Raw genomic sequence first — 24,944 nt, 5'->3', positions numbered from 1 at the left:
TCCTAACACCTTGATTTTGGACTTCTAGCCTCCAGAACCGTGAGAGAACAATTCTATTGCTTTAAGCTGTCTGGTTTGTGGTTCTTTGTGATAGCAGCCCTAGGAAACTAACATAATAGCTGATAAAGCCTTAGAGACTCCTTTGTTCTTTTAAGTATATTTTTTTTCTTGATTATAAAATAGTATCTTTTTATACATAGATATCTAAAATATACATAAATATTGCAAACAGAAAATTAAACACACAACCTCATAGAAGGAGAGAATCACTGTTAATAAAGCTACTGAAATACATTCTTAATAGTACCCTGGCCTAGCCATCAAACTCTAAAGTGAAATTTCATTTTAACATCTTTTCACTAATAAGCAATATAGCTAACTAAGGGACACACTGAAGACTCTTCAGTGATATGTTACAACCGTCCACCTTACTAGTAAAACTATTTAAAACTTTATTTTAGATAGTTAGATAGCAAGCTATCTATAAGTATATAGAGACATATACCTATACATAGCTAAGTGTGCATGCTAAGTCACTTCAGTCATGTCCAACTCTGCAACCCTATGGACTGCAGACCACCAGACTTCTCCATCCATGCAGATTCTCCAGGCAAGAATACTGACTGGAGTGGGTTGCCATCCCCTCCTCCAAGGGATCTTCCCATATGTAGGTAGATAGCAAGTTAAAGCAAAGAAAGAAGAAAAAAACTCATTCATTATAGGGCTCCTTTTTATAAAGTTGAAGGATTATAGTAAGAAAGATAATAGAAGAAGAGATGTCTTTTGATATAGAAAACCACTGTCACTCTACAAATGGAGGAACTGGAGAAGACGATACTAGAAAATTTATTAAACACAAAATAAAATTAAAGTAATAAAGACAAACTATACTATCACTACCCCAAAAAGCAAATTTTAAATAACTTTCAATGTTTTGTATCTTTTTGCTTAACTTCTTTATGTCCAATAAAGAACTGTGCTTTCTTTATTCTGGCTATTACTAATCACTCGTTTCCAGTGGTAACTAATTAGAGAAAAACAAGAGTGCATGTGTATCCAGAATACAGAGTATGAACATGAAAGACAATGGCTTATGGCAATCTGCTTTAAGACATGATCTTCACAAGAAAAGTATGCCAAGGCAGGTATCACCTAACATTCCTTTGCCTTGACAAAGTCCCAAACTGAACTCCTGCTTTACCTCTATCTTCTTTCCCATCTTAGTTGATGGTAACTTCATCATTTTAGTCACTCAGAAGAAATAATCTTGGTATCATCTTTGACGCCTCTTTCTTGAATATCTCAGACAGAATGTGCCCAATTCTTACCACCTCCACTTCTACTATTCTGGACTTCACCATCATCAGATTTTTCCAGGATTGCCAGATAACGTCCTAATTGTCTCCTTGCTTCTACGATTAGCTGTTACAGTCTATTTCCAAGATTAGACATAAAACTTCTAAAATTAAATGATAAAGCCATCCCTCTGATCAAAAATTTTTAATGGCTCCTTATTACATTCAGATTAAAAACCAAAAGTCTTTACAATGGCCTGCAAAGCTCATACCACCTGCTAAAAGTAAAAACACTTTTTTCTAAACTCACACCACTTCTGAGCCCAGATGTGTGGGTTTTTACACAATAAGCAATTCTCTAATTCTCAAAAGACACTACAATTTAACTCGATTTGACACTACTGGAGTTAGTGTCAGATTCCACAAGCCAACGGCTCAGTCCCACTAGACTGACTTCCCATTTCAGACACCAACCACCAGTCCCAAGTAATCATTTGTATTTCTGATCAACCACCAGTAAGTTAGGGGTTCCCTCCAACCTCTGCCAAGGATTTAATTAATTTGCTGGCATGGCTCTGGAAAACAGCTTACTTGAGTGGATTTCAAGTTCATTATAAAAGGATACAACTCACGAACAGTCTGATGGAAGAGCTGCACAGGGCAAAGAATGTGGGACGGGGCAGGGAGCTTCCACACCCTCTCAAGAGCACCGTCCTCCCAACACCTCTACATGTTCACCAACCCAAAAGGTCTCCAAACCACTTCAGTTAGGATTTTTTAATGGAGGCTTCATTGTGTAGGCATGCTTGATTAAATATTTGGCCACTGGTGAGGAGCTCAACCTCCACCTCTCCCCTCTCTGGAAGTGTGTGTATATGTGTATGGTGAGGAGAGGAGGTGGAGGGCTGAAAATGTCAGTCCTCTAATCACATGGTTGGTTTCGTGGCAATCAGTTCTCACCGTGCGGCTAGCACCCAGTCACCAACACACGTTTATCTCAACCATAGCCATCTCAACACACATTTATCACCTTGTAGATTCCAATTTTTGGAGCTGTGTGCCAGGAAACAGGCAGAGACCAAATATACATTTCTTATTATGTAACACCGGCCCATCTTCTTTCTAACTACTTTCCCTTTACGTTCTCCGTTTTCAACTTTATGGGCCTCCTCGTTACTCCTGAACAAAACACGCAAACTCCTGCTCTAAAGCCTTGACACTCTATTCCTCTGCCTGGAATACACTTCCTCTTGATACCCACGTGACTTCTCCCTGGCTCACTTCATGATTGCTGTGCTCAAAAATCACCTTCTATATGAGGCTTATACTCAAAGTTGCAACCCACTCCATATTCCCAACTCCCCCTGTCCTGCTCTACTTTCTCTCTTCCCCTTGGCTTTCTTCACCAACTGAGATAGCATACAATTGACTTATTGTTTTTACCACTGTTTATCATTGTTTCTCCTCCCAATCCTCTAAGAATATAAACTCAATTCCAAGCAACTAGAACAATACAAAGTACATGGTAGGCAGTCATTAAATACTTACTGAATGAAGCTCAGGAAATAAAATGAAACCTCTATTAACAAACCCTATGAAATCAACAAGGAGACCTAGGCATTAAAGGTATAGGACAATTTCCCACCACTTAGCAGCTAGGTTAGTGTCAGTAGTATACAGACAAGGAGGTAAGATTATTTCAGGCCTATACAGCAGTACCTTTTAAGAGGAAACATCTTCTAGGGTTCAAACAGACTGCATCTAAAAACAGGGAGGGCCAAGATTTTACTGTGCAGGGTGAGAAGTTTAGAAGAAGATAAAGCACAAAGTACCTGGTTAACAAAGAATGCCCTGATGGGTTCTTGCCAAGGATGGAATTCATGTTCTGATACTGACCTCATGATTTCCAATTATTCTACCTCTGAAAAACTTCCACGAACACAGCATATTACTCAACTACTCAATCATTAAAAGCAAATGAATTCCATTATCTATAATTATAATCTATATTAAAAAGTTCATAGAATTATTGTAAGAATCACAAACCATGTCTAAACTAATAAATGCCCAAAACATGGCAGGCACTCAGTAAAAATGCAAGCTAATTATAATACCAGCAAAAACACAATCTTTGATATAAAATGATTTGTAACAATATAAAAAACACATTTGAAGAAAAAGTAAAAGCTGTATTGATAGTTTACACCCCATTTTGTTATTCCTCCATTTCTTTAAACTGACGTATCAATCTTGACTAAAGACTTAATCCAGATTAGTGGCACCGGATAAACTGTACAATGAATTATTAACTTCCAAATTTAAAAATCTATTAATAAGTCATTCTTAGAAAATAAGCACTTTTATAGAGCTATCCTACTTTAAGAAAACTTAAAATATGAAAACTTCTAATTACAAAAAAAAGTTTGGGAATGCTTCACAAGTGGATTCACCACAGTATTATTTTAAACATTCATTTACTAACTGAGCTAGAGAAAGAGAAATGAGTTACAATGTTGGAAGGCAATGCATCAGAAATAAAGTGAAAGCAATTCTGAAATAATGTAACAGAGATTTAATTTAGAAGAATTCAATCTATGTACAACTCAGAAAAATTCAAAACTTCCTTAATGACAATTTTAATTCATAAATAACATGACAACCATGCAGCCATAAACAATAACTAGCAACTTTTCTGAAGTAACTCAAGTAAAATAAAAGTTCTTCAACCATATGCAATGGCTTGTAGCACGTTGGGGTATGTCACGGAACACCTTTGATGGCAGCCTATGGACCCCTTAGGATAATGTTTGTAAAAACATAAAATATAATTCATGGGATTACAACTAAAAAAGGATGAAAAAAATGTGTAAGATTCCCACGAAAACCAGTTACATTAAAATTCAGTTCTAATCATAGACCACAGTTTTAATCATGAGTCCTCAGTTAATAAAAGAACTGCTGATAGAGGATATGGATTAACTTGGAAAAGCAAAGAAGAAATACTTTTGCCTAAATATCCTATACATGTAGTATTCCTAGTATTTAAAAAAATAACTTGCCAAGATTAGGATATTATATAATTATTTAAAGTTTAAATAACTTTTGAAAGTTTTTATCGCTAGTAGAACATTTCTTGTTCCTACTGTGTGCATATACTATAATGCAAAATAACAGTTCCAGCAGGAAAATAACTTGTGATTTGACTACTGAATGTGTACATTACCTTAAAACAGAATTTTCATTTTTGAAATCTTTGTCTGGCTAAAAAAAACTTCTAAATCATTATTCCCAAAATATCCTGGTACTGTATAGTTTAAAATAAACATTTGACACTAAAGAATGGAAAAGATCTTGAATCACAGCCTTTACTAAAATCATAAGCTTTTTGATTTTTTAAGAAAAAGAATAAACTAGGTGAAAAATGGTGCCTGTACACCATTAAAATAGCTGTCTTTGAAAAAAACCACTTTTTTGTATCTTCTAAAGAAAATATTAATAAATGACTATTAATGTCAAGTTACAAGAACTATACAAATCTACCTACATTTATAAAAACATTGTTTTAGTTAATAGGGAAAATGAAAGATCTGTTCTTGGTTGCTTATTTTTCACACTGTAGGAAAAAACACACATAACTAGTGAGTTGAGTAGAATAAATCACTTTCATGTTTTATCACTAGTAATTGTGAACCTAAACAAACTGTACAGTGAGTTCATTTTAAAAACTAATAAAATTTAAAATAAAAACAAAAACCTTTTTTTTCAGAGCATAACTAACTCCTTCCTACAGTGTGCTTGTCTATTTGAAATTATGACAACGGCAGATAAATCATACATTATTTTGCAATGTTTCTTTTGTTTTTATTTCTCTTTGCCTCGATCATCATCATGGAACCAAAAAGAATAGAACATTACACTAACGAGAAGTATTTAATATTAACTTAGCCAAAAGTTCATTTCAATCTGAATTTTGTTAGGAATTTTTCCGTCTTTTAAATGCTGAGAATTACGAACGCTTTTCTTTAAAGAACATTACTAAAAGTGAATCAGACCCTAATCACAAAGAACCTCCTAAATTTAAACATCCCTCAGAAATAGCCTTGAAAACTCACTGGAAAAAAATACATATTTTCTTCCAGATAAGGAAACATTTGGCAAACTCTTATCTAACAACGCCTTGCAGTACATTTGCAAGCATTAATGAGGCTTCGCACTGATGGAGAAAACCTTGGAGGGGAATAACAAAACCTCAGAGCACGCTCAGATTGCAGGCTTTAGAAACCCTCTCTGCTACACCTGTGCAAGTACTTCCTGTTCTCCAAAGATATTTAAAAGTTGGTAAACGTCCCGTTGGTGAAAGAAATGGTAACCCACTCCAGTATTCTTGCCTGGAAAATCTCATGGACAGAGGAGCCTGGTGGACTACAGTCCACGGGGTCGCAAAGAGTCGACACGACTGGGCACACACCAGACCAGAAATGTCCCCTAACTCGCCATTTAGAAGCTAAACATTAACTTCATAAATTACTACTACTAAATTACTAAATTATTACTACTACCACTCAGAAATCAACAGTCCGAAGAGTCTCATGAATCATCTCTTCTCCAAACAGAGCAACAAAACCCCTTTAAAAAGCTGCTGCTCGAGAGGCAGTCAGTGGCTTGGAAAGAGAGGGGAAGGCGCCAGGTAAGCATAATATTCATAATTCCAAAGCACTAAGCGACCCAGCAGGATCCCAGGTTCCGCCTCTGGCCAACCTTCAAACACAGCAGCAACGAACAACCACAGCCCAGTAAGTACAGGACCTCCTCCCTCCGCGTTCGCCTCCAGCCTGGCCGAAGGCATCTCCGCCAGATCCCGGAGGCGGCGGGAGGGCGGCGGGAGGGCTGCGTGACCTCCGGAGTCTGCCCCGAAGCGGGTGGGGGAGGAGGTCGTGGGGCAGCGAGGGGAGACACCGAGTCTGGGACTGGAATGAGGGTCTTCCAGTCAGGCCCGCGGAGGTCGCAGGTCTTTGGCTCTCCAGCCAGGGACTAGTTTCGGAGACTTACCCTTTAGCGAGAGAAGCGCGCGGTCCAGGTAGAGAAATACCGGCCTTCTACCTCCGCAGGGCAATCTCCCGCTGGCCCAGCTCCGCGTCAAGCTGACACCCGGCTGACACACCAACCGCTTCCACCGAAACCGAGGCTCACCGGGAACTGGAGCAGAGGCGACTGGTCTCCGCCGCCCAGAGCCCGACCCAGCGCAGGGAGCATGCGCACACGCCTCAACACCCCAAGGCCAGTCAGGCCAGTGACACCTGCGATCAACAGGTCCTGGGAGCCCCGCCCAAATCCCCGCCTCACCCCCGCCCCGCCTCCTCTAAGCTGACCCCGCCTCCAGGCTCCAGGAGCTGGCTCCGCCCCCACATGCGATTTCCCGGCTTCCCGGACCTGCGGATCTGTGTTCCCGCGCGGGTTCGATGGGGCTGGCGATCCAGCTGACTTACTCTGAGCCGCGAGATCCCGCGAGAGCAGGGACTTGACCATTTTTCTTAAGGCGGGAGCGGAGCGCTGGGGTTAACTGTTGTTCGAGAAAGGAGGCAGCAGGTTGGTTTTTGTGGTGTCGAGGGAAGAAAGGAATAGTTCTTCAGGTGTAAGTGGTTATTCTGATACTCTTGGTCATTTATTTATTCGTTTTCTAAGCTCAGAAACACGAATCCACCAAAGACTGGGCTTTAAGTTAGTTGTGGTTACCTCAGAGAAAATGACCTGTATCGGTTGGCCTCGAAACCCTAGACGAATTCGCAGTTCTCTTTAGCTTTCTGTGAATCCTTACAGTCTGTTTGCAGTTAAATGATTCCCATTGGCTTGAATGTATATTCCCCAACTGGTTGTTTCGTGACTATTTAATAAAATGATAGGCTTAATAAACATGTTGACCCGGTTAATGGTTAATTGTGAGAAAAATTAACCATTTAAAAAATGTGGCTGCCTCCTTACTGTGCTTTCAACAGGTTTTAAGTTGCAAGCTAAAGTTTGGGAAATGGGCGAAACGTCGTTTTGTAATAACTTGTTTCTTAGGAATAGTAGTAAAAGGACTACTACTACTGTCATCTTTATAAAAGATCCCTCTCAGTAAGTAGTAAGGTTTTGGAACTCATTTCAAAGCTGTTGCAGGTTCAACATACAGATTCTAAAAATTGATTTAACTAAACTCTTAAACAGGTAGGTAACTCTAAATGTTTGAAGAAACAGGAGGAAACATTTTAGATTGGTATAGGCAAGTAGTACCTGTGACTGAATCAAGGAGAATTTGTTGAGCATTTATTGTTCCCTTCACTGAATTGGGCACTGAAGAAAATACAGTGAAATTTAAGATACGGTTCTTGCCTTCAGGAAATTTAAAACTTGGAGAATGAGAAAAACAACTACATTTTAAAAATAGCACCATTAATTCTCCCCTTGCTTTCCCTAGTGCTACTCTCTCCTGGTTTTGCGACTACCTCTCTGAGGCACTTTAAATATTTTTATTCTTAACTGTGCCCTCTGTGTTCCCAAACTCTCCATTTTCTTGTGTTGTTACTTCTTCTGTCTCCTTGAACAGTCTTTTCCCCACGATGGACTTAGCTACTAGGTATCCTGGGCACCAAGGACTCCCAAATGGATATCTTCAGCTTAGACCCTTTTAAGCAACAGCATTTTTGGTTGTCATGTACTGAGTCACTTCAGTAGTGTCCGACTCTTTGCAACCGTATGAACTGTAGCACCTCTATCTGCCCTTCTGTCCATGGGATTCTCCAGGCAGGAATACTGGAGTGGATTGTCATTCCCTTCTCCAGGGGATCTTCCTGACCCAGGAATCGAACCCTCGTCTCTCGTCTCTTACAGCTCCTGCATTGCAGGCAGTCATAGGTACTTACGTCCCAAATTGACTTGACGGGAAGTCTGAAGCAAACAGATAAAAACTTATGTCCCAAATGTCTCCCAATTGGACATATTTTCTGTTCCCTACTCCTAGTGCCATATCTCTTCCCACCCATCTAGAACCTACACTGCTTTCATTCCCTGTTTTAGATAATAGCACCCAGTTGCCCAAATCAAGAATCCATGTGTACCCCTATATTACATTTCCTTCATTTTCTCTGTACTGATATCAAATTTGATTAATTCATCTACTTCAGGATCTCGCAACCCCTGCACCCTTTTTAATTTCCATTCTCACTGTCTTAATCTATCGACTAATCATCATCTCTCCTAACTCATCTCCCTTGGACCACTGCAGTAGGCTCTAGTTATTTCCCACTCCAGTCCAACATCCATGTCTGTTAATAATTTTTCTAACATGAAAATATGATTACAATATTACCAAGATTTTTTCAGGAGCTCCCCATCTCCTTCAGGACCTGGCCCCAGACTTAGTCTCATCTATTACTCTTGCCCATTTACTCCACACTAGCTATATAGAATTCCTTGCTCATCTGTGTTTCTGCTAGGTTCTCTCAAGATCTTTTAGGTCTCAGTTGAATACTTATTTCATCCATGGAAACTTTCATAACTTCCTGAGACAGATTTGCCCTTCCTTCACCTTTTTTGGATTTATTTATAACAATTATGTTGTACTATAGTTATTTCTTTGCAAATGTAACTGACAGAGCACTCATGAAAAATAATTTGAACTATGGATAATAAAGACTCATACTATCTCCCTGCCTCCTTTCAAGATTATAGAAGAATGCCCTTCAGTTTACCATGCTCAAGAATTTGACAAAACCATGACTGTACAGCTTTTTAATCATGTAACTTCAAACTTTCTGCTGCTACTTGGCATATTTAAGTACTGAGTTTTACATGGTATGCGAGGTCACAAGTTAGAGTCAAATGGGAAGTCTGAAGCAAACAGATGAAAAAAAGGAAAATTGACAGTGCGCTGTATTTTAGGACAGGAGTTGCTCCCAAAAAACTTTGTGGTTAGAAATGTCACAATATAAGTTTTAAATGTACTGCCTCTGAGAATTACTGTTTGTTCTCAGTGTGTATATGTTTAATTCAATAGTTATTTTACTGGGCAGACCTAAATTAATGAGGAAAAATCTCTGCACTTCTCACTGACTTGAGATCATGAAAGGAAAGATTTGGAATGCCAAAGACCATCTTATGTTGTTTGAATGAGGCCAAGCCAAAGTTTACATCATCAGCACCACCACACTTACATGCCTCCTTATTATTCTGGAATGATTGTAAAGCAGACTTCGGGAGATGTACCATTTTGTGGTTCTATTCACCCTACTCACTAATAAGTGGTGGAAGTAGCAGTATTCTATCCTGAGAATCAGTCATCCGGTAGTTCCAGGAGGTAAACAACAGCTAAAGACATGGCAAACCATGAATGAGCTAGGTAGGATAAAGTGAAACTTTATCTATACAGTATAGAGAAGTTGTAGCTAAATGGCTGTCTCATGATTGGATGTGAGACTAATTACTTTTTTCCTAATTGCATGAAAGAAATGTTGACAAGTGTTATCGTCTTAGTAAACTTCTAGAGAACAGGGACTATATTTTTTCCACTGTGTATTTCCAGAGCATACCACAGTGCCTGGCATAGATAGGTAACAAATGTGTTCAATGGATGGGCTTAAAAACTAGTTCTGTTAATTTTTTAGAGAATAGAGACATCTGTGTGGACCAGAATTGTTGGGGAAAGCTTGTATTGTATGGGAGATCAGATATGAGCTTCAACTTGGAAGGTTCATGGGTAGGCATATTTGAAGGCACTGCGGAGGAGATATGACTATTCAAGAGCAAAGTTTTAGAAACAGGAATTAACAAAGCCAATGCAGGGCTATAATAGGAAGCCTTTTAAGTTCTTGAACAGGATGTTTAGTTTGGAATTATATACAGATTTGTATGGGAAATTGTAGTAAGGCAAGAAGATGAGCGAAACCAGTGCAATTCCAGAGAAACCTTCAGTGATGATGAGGCCAACCAAAAAATCTAGTCATAATCAACCACTTCCTCTTTGACTCACATCCCAATTTTTGTAACACCATCCTCTTACATGGCTTTCCTCCAACCTATTTGGTTGTTCCTTTTCAACCTGCTTTTCTCTTAGACTTTCTAGATGATGGTGTTCCATAATGCCTGGCCCTAAGACCAGATTTTATCCTCATGGTTTTAAATATATATTTCCCACACAGCAGCCAAAGTAGCCTATTTTAAATGTTTACATGTTACCCCCCCTACTTAAAATTGTTCAAAGACTTAACTATCTACATAAAATAAAATCCAAATAGATACCTGAAGAAGCTGTTCTTCCCTCCCTAACAGCATCTCATGCTATCAAGGATTTTGCACTCTTTATTCCCTATGCCTAGAACCCTGGTTCTTAATGGAGGGTGATATTGTCTCTCAAGGGACATTTGGCAAAGGCCAATACATTGCTGATTGTCACAGGGTAGGAAGGGAGTGCTGCTACTGGTGTCCAATTGGGGTGAGGCCAATTCTGCTGCTAAACACCCCACAACAGGCAAAACAGTCACCCACAACAAAGAATTATATGTTTCAAAATGTCATTAGTGCCAAAGTTGAGAAACCCTGACCTACAGTGCCTTGCCTTGAGTCTCCAGGTGGCTGACTCCTTTTCATCCTCTATACTCTAGTTTTAACTTTGTCTTCCTAGAAGTCATCTTTGACTTAGAACTTCCTGTCTATCTCTATCACAGTGTTCTGTTTATTCATCTCATACCACTTTTCACAACCTGTGATTATTTAGTTTATTTGTTTATTGTCTTTCTCACTATCTAGAAAGCAGATCCCATGAAAAGCCTCTCTCCATCATTATTCTTTCTGTAAAGGCTAATACAGTGGCACAGAGTAGGGCATCAATAAAGAGTTATTTGACACCTGAATCTGGATCTGCAATATGTCACAGAATGAAAACTTAACAATAAGGCTTTTTCTTCTTTTTTTCTGTAAAATTAAAATATGCAGTTACTGAGAGAACAGAGTGAAGATACCTGGAAGGAAGTTGTCATCACTCAGAGTGTCTTCTGGAAGTCTGCTGGTCTGAGGTCAGTATTCAGATGTACACCACAAATACCCTTCCTTCCTAAGTAGCTTCTCGCAATCAGAACCAAAATTAGAATCATAATATGGCCAATTTAACTAATGTTTGTGAAGTAAAGAGAATCAATCAGGAAGGAAAAAAGAAACAAGGACGAATAGTACCAAAAATGATATAAAATTGCTTGATCAAACTAAGAAGTTTAGAAGACCTAATTTTTTAATATGTGCATGTCTTTAAAAAGCTGTTTCAAAACTGTATTTAGAAGTACCTGGTTAATATGCATTTTAATTTTTTTCAATTAAGAAAATATGTATTGTGGACATATATTGCTTTGTCCTTTCCCACTTTTATCAGTAATAATCGATCCATACCACTTAACCCCAGGATGGGCATAACTCCATGTTGAGCATTTCATCATTTTCTGGCTGTGGTGATTAGTGTATGGGTGATTTGAGCTAATCAGTATTCTTTCTCAGGAGTTTTCAAATTATTAATAGAGCTTACAGGAAAGATCCTTTTTTTCCTCTGTGTACAAAGCTATAAAACTGTAAGCTCAGAAGTGCTTGTGGCAGTGTGCCTTGTCATTTACAGTATCTGGTCTGAAAGAATAACGCAGCTTTGGAGGAGAGGGGAAAGAGAAAAGTTCCTAAGGGTTCTCTGCTGCTGCTGCTGCTAAAGTCACTTCAGTCGTGTCCGACTCTGTGCAACCCCACAGACGGGTTCTCTAGTCTCTTATAAAATAGGTAATTCAGGAACTGAATGTTCACTAAACTTAAAGCTCTGCAGCATGACCTTTTGTTAAACATCAGAAGATCAAATTCAGTATCCGTAGCATCTTAGCCAGCTCTTCCTTAGGCAAAACATTACTGGCCTTATATTCCAATCTTTCTAAGCCTCTGCTATAATAGAGTCAACATTAGCTAGTTAACCACATTGAGTTGTTTAACCAGTAACCTCCTTAATTTTGCTGACTGATTGTCAGCTTAAGCAATTTCATTACCTTTGTTATTTCACTTTGAAACATCCTAATTTTCTTATCTGTAAAATCGGGATGAGAAATAATACTTATATACGATGTCTTTTGATGATGCCCCAGATAAAAGCAACTGTAAAGTCGTATACTATGTTATTATGGCCGTTAGTGTTATTATTACAGTTACCAATACTGCTGTCATCAATAATAATGTGTTGCTATAAGAACCTGTATATTGTTTTTCTTGCTATAATATGTATTTTATTACAGTCTCAAAGATACACAAGGCTTTAGATTCCTTCTGGTCCAGCCTCCTACTCACTAAAGGATTATCCCTGCCAGTAGTTGTCCAACTTCTGTTCAAATATGGTAACAGTGGTAGAAAACTTGATGTTTTGTGAGACATCCTCCTCTTTTTAAGACTTCTTTAACGACTGAGAAATTTCCATCACAGTGAGTTGAAATTCACCTTCTAGTAATTTCTATACACAGATCTTATTTCTGTCCTTTATAGCAACAGAGATCTATGTTCTCTTTTTCATAAGACACTACTGAACTTTGAAAACATGTTTTGTGTTTTCAAACTAAAAGTTTTCTCAAAAAATTTTTGAAGGCCTAGTAAAATATTAAACTAATCTGCTCATTAATTCATTCTACTTCACCTTATCCCACAAAGATTTAAAGTAAATTCTAAAAAATAAAATAAATTCTAACATATAATATAAAACAATGGTCAAACATAAATAAGAAAAAGAATCAGAACTATGGGAAAGTAGAATATGAGTAGAATGTAAAGAGTGAGAGTGAAAGAATAGAAATAAGCATGAGCTTATGGCTTAAGTTTGTTTGATCTGAAATTATAAGTGAATGTGATATTTAAGTTATAAGTAACAGGAAAACATTTTTCTGTCATCATCTAAAATGCTTTTTCCTCTACGTTGGGCCTCATCTAAGAAGGCTGTTATCTGTGTTCACTGACAATAGACTTATCGACATGTCCCTGGAAAATGCACTAACAGGCATCATAATCCATGAAACTGACTTCAGGATGCAATTGCATTGTCAACTTTTGAAAAAAATATGGCGACCAAAAAAAAAAAAAACACCAAACAAATTTCTGCAATTAGCATGATTTTCAGTTCAGTTCAGTTGCTCAGTCTTGTCCGACTCTTTGCGACCCCATGGACTGCAGCACACCAGGCTTCCCTGTCCACCACCAATTCCTGGAGCTTGCTCAATCTCATGTCCATCGAGTCGGTGATGCCATCCAACCATCTCATCCTCTGTCATCTCCTTCTCCTCCTGCCTTCAATCTTTCCCAGCATCAGGGTCTTTTCCAGTGAGTCAGTTCTTTGCATCATGTGGCCAAAGTATTGGAGTTTCGGCTTCAACATCAGTCCTTCCAATGAATATTCAGGACTGATTTCCTTGAGGATTGATGGTCTGATCTCCTCGCAGTCCAGGGGACTCTTAAGAGTCTTCTCCAGCACCACAGTTCAAAAGCATCAATTCTTTGGCACTCAGCTTTCTTTATAGTCCAACTCTCACATCCATACATGATTACTGGAAAATACATAGCTTTGACTAAATGGAGCTTTGCTGGAAAAATGACGTCTCTGCTTTTTAGTATGCTGTCTAGGTTGGTCATAGCTTTTCTTCCAAGGAGCAAGCGTCTTTTAATTCCATGGCTGCAGTCATTTTCACCATCTGCAGTGATTTTGGAGCCCTAGAAAATAAAGTCTGTCACTGTTTCCGTTGCTTCTCCATCCGTTTGCCATGAAGTGATGGGACCGGATGCCATGATCTTAGTTTCTTGAATGTTGAGATTTAAACCAGCTTTTTTACTTTCCTCTTTCACTTTCATCAAGAGGCTTTTTAGTTACTCTTTACTTTCTGCCGTAAGGGTGGTATCATCTGCACATCTGAAGTTGTTGATATTTCTCCCGGCAATCTTGATTCCAGCTTGTGCTTCATCCAGCCCAGGAATTCTGCATGATGTACTCTCCATAGACGTTAAATAAGCAGGGTGACAATATACAGCCTTCATGTACTCCTTTCCCAATTTGGAATCAGTCTGTTTTTCCATGTCCAGTTCTAACTGTTGCTTCTTGACCTGCATACAGATTTCTCAGGAGGCAGGTAAGGTAGTCTGGTATTCCCATCTCTTGAAGCATTTTCCACAGTTTGTTGTAATCTACACATTCAAAGGCTTCGATGTTTTCAATAAAGCAGAAGTAGATATTTTTCTGGGATTCTCTTGCTTTTTCTATAATCCAGCAGATGTTGTCAATTTGATCTCTGGTTCCTCTGCCTTTTCTAAATCCACCTTGAACATCTGGAAGTTAATGGTTCACACACGGTTGAAGTCTGGCTTGGAGAATTTTGAGCATTGCTTCACTAGCGTGTGAGATGAGTGCAATTGTGCAGTAGTTTGAACATTCTTTGGCATTGCCCTTTGGGATTGGAATGAAAACTGACCTTTTCCAGTCCTGTGGCCACTGCTGAGTTTTCCATATTTGCTGACATATTGAGTGCAGCACTTTCACAGCATCGTCTTTTAGGATTTGAAATAGCTCAACTGGAATTCCATCACCTCCACTAGCTTTGTTCGTAGTGGTGCTTCCTAAGGCCCACTTGACTGCATTCCAGGATGTCTGGCTCTAGGTGAGTGATAACATCATCATGGTTAGCTGGGTCATGAAGATCTTTTCTATATAGTTCTTCTGTGTATTCTTGCCACCTCATTTTAATCTCTTTTGCTTCTGTTAGGTCCATACCATTTCTGTCCTTTATTGAGCCCATCTTTGCATGAAATGTTCCCTTGGTATCTCTGATTTTCTTGAAGAGATCTCTAGTCTTTCCCATTCTGTTGTTCCTCTATTTCTTTGCACTGATCACTGAGGAAGGCTTTCTTATCTCTCCTTGCTATTCCTTCGAACTCTGCATTCAAATGGTTCTATATTTCCTTTTCTCCTTTGCCTTTAGCTTCTCTTCTTTTCACAGCTATTTGTAAGTCCTCCTCAGACAACCATTTTGCCATTTTGCATTTCTTTTTCTTGTGGATGGTCTTGCTCCCTGCCTCCTGTACAATGTCACAAACCTCCGTCCATAGTTCATCAAGCACTCTGTCTATCCGATCTAATCCCTTGAATCTATTTGTCCCTTCCACTGTATCATCGTTAGGGATTTGATTTAGGTCATAACTGAATGGTCTAGTGCTTTTCCCTACTTTCTTCAATTTAAGTATGAATTTGGCAATAAGGAGTTCATGTTCTGAGTCACAGTCAGCTCCCAGTCTTGTTTTTGCTTACTATATAGAGCTTCTCCAGCTTTGGCTGCAAAGAATATAATCAATCTGGCCCCGCCCCCGCCCGCTGTGCGCGCGCTGGCCGGGCAGCATGGCGGCGGCGGCGGGCGCCCAAAAAAAAAAAAAAAAAGAATATAATCAATCTGCTTTCGGTATTGACCACCTGGTGATGTCCATGTGTAAATTTGTCTCTTGTGTTGATGGAAGAGGGTGTTTGCTATGACTAGTGTGTTCTCTTGGGATAACTCTGTTAGCCTTTGCCCTGCTTCATTTTGTTCTCTGAGGCCAAACTTGCATGTTACTCCAGGTATGTCTCTTGACTTCCTAGTTTTGCATTTCAGTCCCTTGTAATGAAAAGGACATCTTTTTTTGGTGTTATTTCTGGACGGTCTTGTAAGTCTTCATAGAACCATTCAACTTTAGCTTCTTCAGCATTACTGGATTGGCATAGACTTGGATTACTATGATACTGAATAGTTTGCCTTGGATACAACAGAGATCATTCTGTCATTTTTGAGATTGCACCTAAGTACTGCATTTCAGACTCTTATGTTGAATGTGATGGCTACTCCATTTCTTCTAAGGGATTCTTGCCCACAGTAGTAGATATAACGGTCATCTGAGTTATATTCGTCCATTCAAGGTAAATTAGAAGTGGTCAAACAGGAGATGGGAAGAATGAACATTGACATTAGTCATCAGTGAACTAAAATGGACTGGAATGGGTGAATGTAATTCAGCATGATAATGGTTTGAGCAAATTATTTCCTCTCTTGGTTCAGCAGTTTAAGTAAGATTGTTTTAAGGTATTTTGTAATGATGTCATTTCATTAGCCAATGTAAGTTTGTGTTCAAAATACTAACTTTTTTGTTTCATTATTTTGTTGTTATGAATTGGTATTAAGGCACGTTTCACAAATTTTAACGCCCCTAGTTTTTTTGGACACAAATGCTTGTATTACTTCAGCACATAGGCATCTTCATCATCTGTTTCCTTCATTTCTTTAAAACATCCTATTGGTTTTTGAAGTTTTAGTCCATATTTCTTAAGATTTAGTATTCTTCCTCCATTTTTATACTACCAAAATTAATGACATATTCTTTAACTTCAGCTAAATCGTTGAGGAAAATGTTGGTGAAGGTTGGATCCCTGACATTCAGTTCCAGCTATAGCCCACATTAACCACTAGTGGCAGCATTAAAATTATTTAGAAAGCTAAGTAGAGACCATGTTTAAGGGCAACATGATGTCATAAAAAGCATGACGTTTAGATTTGGACAGACTTAGGTTCAAATCCTGACTTTACTATTTATTGTGTGACCTTGAGCAGTTAGTAACTACTCGAAAACCTAGTTTCCTCATCTGTACATAGCAGTGTGTACTAGCTAATCCCTTACTGGATTGCTGTTGACAGGCAGGCCACTGCTATGGGCATATATTTGCTTGATTTTTTTTTAAGCAGTGTTTTGTAATCTGAGGGAAAGAATGAAAAAAAAACAGACAGTGAAATTACTTGTGTCCAAAAGCAACATATATGATAGAAAGAATGGATAGAGAATTATGGAACTCTCTTGCTCTCAAGTAAATGTGTGCTGTGGGGAGGTTAGTTTACCTCTTTTAACTTTTCTTGATCCTTAAAAGAAGAAATTGGACCACATGATTCGACATTCTAAAGATGTGAAATGAAGTCTTTTCCCAGTTGTTACCTAATTACAAAGCATGTCAGGAACTAAGTGCTTTATTCAAAGTATTTTATATAACTTTCCTAACAATTGTAAAGTATTAATATTTAGATATGATTAATATCCTGATTTTAGAAACAGTGAAAGTGAGGTACTTAGCACAGTGTCTGCCATATAGTAGGCACTCAGTAAACAAACTGAATGATTTAATAAAAGAACTATCAGTTAAGTATGACATCTGGTTACAGCCCGGAAATATAGTAAGTCAAAATGAGGAAGGCAATGTGTGCCATACTAATAAATCCAGAAGTAAAGGCCAAAACCATCTAGGTTTTGATCGAAAGCTATTGCTAGGATTTTTGTGCATGAATTTAATTTCTCTTTAATTTTTTGAAACCAAGTTTTATAACATGTTATATTTGTATAGTTCCTTAGAATCTTAGAGATGGAAAGGATCTGAGAGGTTAGTTTGCTGAAATCCCTTATTTTACAGATGAGAGCACTTAAACTGAGGGACATGCTAGACACTGATAGAAGCAGGACTAAAATTCAGTTTCTAGTCACTTGGAATTTGCCTGGTATAAAATATTTTATATGATATATTCTGAAATTTCACAGGAGATAGCACTCTTTTGTTTCTTAAAGTACAACCAAATTTCTTCCATATTCAAACACTGGTGATAAACAAAATTGACACCTTTGTCCCTTTCTGAAAGACAACAGAAGGGAAACAAAAGGAAGAAGTCAAGAGCATTTCATAGGTAAAGCTTATCTTTTTCTGAATTGTGATATCTGTAGTAGTGTTCTGACTTTATGAAAAACAGTAAGGTGTTCAGAATTTATCAAACTTAATTTCCTACCTCTTTGGAATCTAACAAATCTAAGCCTCTCTGATGTATATGTGTACACACACACACACACGTATGCACACACACACATACTGTTTTATATCTTGAGACTGACTTGTTTTTGATGTAGTTCTTTAAGAAATACAATAGTGAAATAACACTATGTCTTTCACTCATTGCATATTGGCTGAAGCCACGAACCCAAAGGAAGTTGCCCTGGAGAGCACTTTGCTTTGTAAAGATGGCAAAGATATTCAGGGCACCAGTGTTTTCAAGTTGAACTTCCTCGTTGAAATCATGTCACAAAAGAAAATAAGTTTGTTGTTTAATACAGTAGTAAAATTATTGGAAAATATTCAGTGATAGAAATAATTCAAAGAATTATAGGTAAAGGCATGAATTAAATTTAGAGTATTTAATTTCTTTTTTCCTTAACTGTTAGTGGTCTTGAGTTTTCAGTCTCTTGTCTGTAAAACAAGCCCTCAAACTGAAATTGTGCTGGAGGAAAAAAACAAACTTTTGGCAAGTAATATCCCTGGAATGCCTTTTTGTAAATTTTTAAATCAAAGTTTCTGATTAAATTGTTTTCTACAAGTTTTGCTCTGCTACTGTTTCAGATTCTTTTAATTCTGAAGAACTCTATTAAATTAGTTATAATAGTTTTGATGTGGTGGAGAAAAACATTTCCAGTTACCAATAACAATGCTGACATTTCAGTTTTAAACAGTATTTAGTAGTAGGTAGAGCAGTAATTTTCAAACATCTTAGACCACAACCTAGAATAAGCAGTGTATTTTACGTTGTGATCCAGTTTACAAGAACACATATATATTTAAAAAAAAAAAGTAGTTTCCTGAAATAATACTGTTTCTAAGAGTGGTATGCTCTGATATTCTCTTTTATTCTATTCTATTTCATTTGAAAAGCTTCTAATCTAAGTTAATTTTTAAATCCCCTAACAGGACACAACTATAACTTGAAAGACATGGACCAAGAGGTTTTTAGTGGAAGGAGCAACATTTACTCTTTCCTTTAATACTAAAGAGTATGGAATTTTATTCCCTTCCAGTTAGGAAGAATATTCATTTTGTTTCAATATTGTCATATTAACTTTTTTTTTTACTGTTTAAAGTAAAATTTTTTAACATTGTTTTTCAAAAAAAACTTTACTCTCTGTTTCTACATTTTACTGACATAATCCTGACTCACAGTTTTATTTATTTGTGGCTAATAAATAAGGTATACAAATCATATAAGGCTATATTTATATAGATACAGATAAATATGAAATCATGTACAGGATGTTATGTCACCAGAAAGTGTGTTGATTGTGCCCATGGTCTGGATGGTTGTGTTCTCCACTGAGATAGGAGAGGGAATAAGATAGTGGGAGTAGTGTTATTAAAAGATCAGAAGCAGAACCCTTGGGTTCTAATTTTAGGCATGCAATGTGAGACAATGTCAGTTTCTTCTCTGATCTAAGTTTCTGTTCCTTAAATGAGGGAATTGATATAAAATATTTCAAGATAGAGGCTAATTCTAAAGTTCTGTGGTTCTAAGCAAATGATTGTTTATTTAAACCAAAGAGAGAAGAAGGTCAAATTCAGAAAAAAAATAAATAAATAAAAATAAACCAAAGAGAGTTAGTATTATGATAGTAACAGTACTAGTGCCTTGTATTTGGTAAAAGAATAACTGTTTTGATTATTCTAATTATCTATATATTAATATCTAAAATATTAATATCCTTTTGGATTCATAAGAGGACACTTAAATAAACATCAGTGTATGGATTTGTATAAGCAGCATAGTCTAATGCATTCTGATAATTATGATCATTAGCCATAATTAATATTATATGTAAATGCATCTGAAAACATGATAATTTTTCTGTGTTGCTATGCATCTTAGTCTGTTCAGGCTACGATAACATAGATTGAGTGCGTTATAGACAACAGAAATTTATTTCCCATAGTTCTAGAAGCTGGGACATCCAAGGGCAAGGTGCTGACAGATTGGTGTCTGGTATGAATCTACTTCCTGATTTGTATTTGGCCATCTTCTCTCTGTACTCACAGGGGAAAATGGGCAAGAGAGCTTTGTGGATCTCTTTTATAAGATACTAATCCCATTCATGAGCACTACACGCTTATCATTTAATTACCTCCTAAAGTCTCCACCTCCTAATACTAATCATATGGGAGTAGGATTTCAACATAATGATTTTAGGGGTGCCATGCACCTTGTCTATAGTATTTTAAGTTTAATGTCTCTTTAATATATTTTGATGAGTTTTGGGGGAAACTTATTGTAATAATCATAAATTATATCCACATCCTTTCTATGTATCAGAAGTATAGAATGTTTCTTGAATAAATGTGGTCCGTGTTTGCATTTGACTTTATGTTCAGAAATAGCAGCTGAGCCTAGAGTGCTCAGCTGACCCAGAAGACAGCCTTGCCCAGGAGACATGCAACCTGAGGCAAGTAGGCTAATCAAGATTAGCTCTAGTTTTCCATCCAGGTAGAAGAAAGGTAAAATAAATATTAGGTACTGAGTTTAAAGTTAAGCTTGGAAAGTAGTCCTGCTTTTTCAAGATAAGTTGGAAAAGAAGAAACAGTTATTTCAGGTTGGTTATATTTAGGTAAGTTTTCCATTATGTTAGCATCAGCACGTGGAGGAATCAGCTCCTTTCCCTGTTTATGACTCTCAGATGCCTCAATTCTTTAAACAACGTGGAAACTCCCCAGAGAAAGGACTTTGGGGTGAATGTTTTTTTTCATTGTACTACAGAGATGACTGCACCAAAACATTAGAATCCAGGGGCTACATACCTGATAATTTGAAATATTCCCAGCAGGTGCATGAATGAAAAGTCATTTTAGTTTTTTTTTTAAAAATGAAGGATTATGTAGCCATCTGTCCTTGGGAACTCCTTTCTGGTTGTATAATGTATTTTCTAAAAGAGGTAGGGTATACTGATCGAGAGAAATATCCATCATATTGATTTTTTTAAATTCTCAAGTGACCTACAAAGTATGTGAATGCTCACAAGAAATTGCACTGTTTTAGCAAGATCCTAAAAAGTCTACGCTAACTGAAATTTTGAGTCTGAGGGCAGAGTTGGCATTAATGCTTATCCTAAAAAATAGTCAGGCCATGTTAGTGTTTCTGATTATACGTGTGTTTAATATACTCACTGCTCCAACATATTTTACTTCTAAATCAGGGTCAAATATATTTATCCCAAAGCAGTTCCAGTGTAACCTAATCTAATTTCATTCTAAATGTCTTTGCTTTCTTACTGTGTGGTCTTGATAATTTTTTGTTACTAATAATAGCTAATTATCCCCATAATTAAGATGAATTTATTTATTTAAAAAATTTTATTGTTCTTCACTATATATCAGGCATAGAGGATACAGCAGCTAATAAAAAAGGCAGTCTCTATCCTCAGAGAGCATTCATTCCAGTGGGTGAGATAAATAATAAAGGAGTAAATATATTGTGTGTGGCGGCTACAACTTGCGGGTCTTAAACAACGTAGCTGACTGAGGGCCCCAGCTCTCCTTACTCTGACTTCCATCACTGCATTAGTGCTGAGTCTGCCTTTCACAGTCTGCTCCCAGCCCGTGAGTAACCATGACAGTGACCCTAAGGCAGACATGCTGCTGAGAAACGCTCGACCTCTCCTGCAGATGATGTTGGCTCGCAGATTTTCCAACAACCTTGCTGAATTTTCCCTGGACTGTCAGGCAGTCTAGAACATATCCGTACAGTTCCACCTGAGGTCCCTTGGATCTCTCCCAGCCTTTCTTTGACCTGTCTCCCCATTTTCCTAATACAATTGTTACAGATTTAACTGCATCTTGGCTTCTGCTTCTCAGAGGACCCAGACTGATACATTATGTTAGGAAGTAACAAGGGTTATACAGAAAACCAAAAGCACAGTAAGGGGTTGTATGTGTGCTCTCGGCGGTCAGGGAAGGTCTTGGGCGGAAGTGGCCTGTGAAACAGAAATAGTTGGAGAAAATTCCAGAGTAAAGTAAATTGCTTGAGATTATATTATTAATTAGTGATAAATCAGCAAATAGCTGGCACATTTAAATGCAACTGCTTTTTTATATGCAGTTTATAAGTAAGTGATGATAAAGAAAATGTATGAGAGTATCTATTTAGGTGACAGTTCATATTAGACAATTGATATACATAGAACGAAATACTTCAGAAGGAGTGAGGAGAAAGCTCTAGAAACCACAGAATAATGCAATTAATTCTTTTCAGCCTACTTCATTCTGGCATTCCTTTCTTCCCCCTGTTCTTTTAGATTTATTTTACTAGTGCTGCAGCTTCTATACCAATTCTTCTGTACCAAATCAGCAGAATTTACCTTTTTTCTTTCTGACTTTTTCCGGTTCTGTTTCCTGAACTGTCTCCATCTCCTATACTGCCTAAGTTGTTGTGGAAATGTGTTTCAAAATATTACACAATCCAGAATAATAAGCACATTCATTTTGAATCCGAACTATAACCTCTTAGAAATAGCTCCCCCGCCAGCTGCTCTTTGCCCATATGCACCAAATCTTCCTGTTGAAATCACATTATATTGAGAAGTCAGGGGAGGTTTGTATCCTGAGTTGAATTCTAGTTCTTTCATTTAAGGAATTTAAATAGGGACACACGTTTTTACTTATCTAATAATACATCATCTTCAGCTATTGAAATTCTTATACAATTTTACAATTTTGCTTTTTTCTTACCTCTGAAAAGTTAAACTTTTTAAAGCATTATAATTTTCTAAAAATCCTTTTGTGTGTTTGTGAAGTGCTTTGATCAGTTAGTTTGAAATAGATTCCCCTTGCTTGTTCTTTTGGCAAAAGCCTGGCATTCTTCCACCTTTCATAGAAAGTAAACTGCCCTTCTTCCTACAAAATAGAGCATGTGGAGGTCGAAAGTATTTTTCATAAGAAAAGGGGCATTCAGAGCAATACTTAGCTAAGCTTAATAAAAAGCAGTTGTGGCTGAGAAACTGCAATGATGTCATGTAAGTTTTATCTTGCATAAGCAGCAGAGTGAGGAAATTCCAGAATTAATAAGTCTGCTGGTGTGCCCAGCTGTGCCCTGATTTGGAAAGTTCAGGATGTACTTTTCATTCTCACTGACTGGACATTTTGCTCCACATCAGCCTTTGTGAAAGTAATTGGCTCTCTCCATTTCCAAGCTGCTAAAACATTTATAAAGGAGCCTATTTAGAAAATGTGAAACTTTAAGTGGATGCAGTAATGATCATTTTGACTAAAAATTATTTTCCATATTTGCCTTGATTTTGTAATAACCAATAATTAGTTACTTTAAATTATCAAGTCCTTTCAAATATTGAGTTAAGAAATGGAAAGTATTCACCTTGAGAAATGAAGGGAGTGACGAGTTAAAAGCCAAGAATGAACCACTGGTCTAGTTGTTAATGTAGCTCTAGTATTATCCAGAAAGCAGCTGACCAGCTGATCAACAAGAAATTGGCTAAATAAAATAGATATAATTTTATGACCCAGAAGTCTATTGAACAGTATAATACAAATTCTTCTAAAGTTTGAAAAGTAGAAAATATTTTCATTTAAATGAATGTGTTTGGTGTGTTATTACACTAGGTTTCATTCAGCCTTATGGGTATTAGTGTTTTGTATTTCTATCCTGTTTATGTCCTCTTCTTTCTCCCTTATGGGGGAGAGGGGAAAAAAAAGATTACATGGTACAGTCCATGGAATTACAAAAAGAGTTGGGCACAACTAAAAAAAAAAATTTCATAATTAACCATGCATATTGCTTGTTTGAAAATCCAAAAAGTTTAGCTTTTTATGATTATGAGTGCCTGAATGACTTTAATGGATGACTCTAAAATTACTCAATTTATAGGTATATTTCCCCAAAGTTAATATTAATATGATGGAGATTTTTTATTATTTTGTCTAGTAATAAAATAATTTTGAGGTTGAAGTTATTTCTGAAGGAGAAGTTATGAACTATGAGTTCTTAGAGCATATGTTTTAGATTCAGACTCACCAAGTTCTTCCACTTTGGAGCTAGTATTAAGCTAGTCACTCTAGTTCCCCGAGGCTCACTTTTCTAACACAAAATGGAGATTATTTATAATACAGTTCTCACAGGATAATCACGAAAATAAAATGATGTTAAAAATACAGGAAATTCCCTAGCAGTCCAGTGGTTAGTACATGGTGCTTTCACTGCAGTGGGTTGGCTTCAGTCCCTACTTGGGGAACTAAGATCCTGCAAAGCTGTGTGGTATAGTACAGCCAAAATAAATAAATATAGTATTTAAAAATACACATTAAGTAGCCTTTATTAGGCTTTTTTTCAAAATATTCACTACAATGTTAAGTAGGGAGTATAGTGCCTGGCACTTAGTAGTTCATCAGCAAATGTTATTTTTATTCATTTACTTTTTCTTTTAACTTTTTTTAATCTTCTGTTTCATTTTCCATATGTACAAATGTGGGTGGAGAAAAATGCCACAGTCTTTGGCTGTTCTGAAAAGGCTGTCATATTTCTTCAGACTTAGAAAGATTTAGCTGCATTTCAGGTCAGTGAAAAACCCATTCAAAATTCCTTTCAAATTCTAATTGTGTAGCAACCAGAGTGTGAAATTTGGCATTTCTAAAGGTGTCAGACAGCTGAATTAGAATCAATAGACACTTCCAGGAAAGGAAGAAATACAATAGTGAGCAGAGGGTTATTCCATTATTTTCTAACCAATTAAAAAAAATACTTAAAATTTTTA

General features: G+C 37.2%; 1 protein-coding gene and 1 long non-coding RNA gene across 2 annotated transcripts in view; one reads left to right on the top strand and one right to left on the bottom strand.

Moving 5' to 3' along the window:
- USP53 (ubiquitin specific peptidase 53) overlaps positions 1-6,483 on the bottom strand; it is a 54,855-nt gene extending 48,372 nt beyond the window's left edge. The window contains exon 1 of the mRNA XM_043438403.1: positions 6,345-6,483. The gene's annotated coding sequence lies outside the window, so the exon portion shown is untranslated. The remainder of the gene's footprint in view (positions 1-6,344) is intronic.
- A 280-nt stretch (positions 6,484-6,763) lies between these two features.
- The window catches only part of LOC122422140, a 61,708-nt gene continuing 43,527 nt past the window's right edge, over positions 6,764-24,944 (top strand). Inside the window, exons 1-2 of the long non-coding RNA XR_006263739.1 lie at positions 6,764-6,881; positions 11,262-11,341. This is a non-coding gene — a long non-coding RNA (uncharacterized LOC122422140). The remainder of the gene's footprint in view (positions 6,882-11,261; positions 11,342-24,944) is intronic.

This window comes from Cervus canadensis, chromosome 19 (assembly GCF_019320065.1).
Source record: "Cervus canadensis isolate Bull #8, Minnesota chromosome 19, ASM1932006v1, whole genome shotgun sequence".
NCBI lineage: Eukaryota > Metazoa > Chordata > Mammalia > Artiodactyla > Cervidae > Cervus > Cervus canadensis.
The sequence above is the reverse complement of the archived record's forward strand: the minus strand, read 5'-3'. Positions and strand labels throughout refer to the sequence as shown.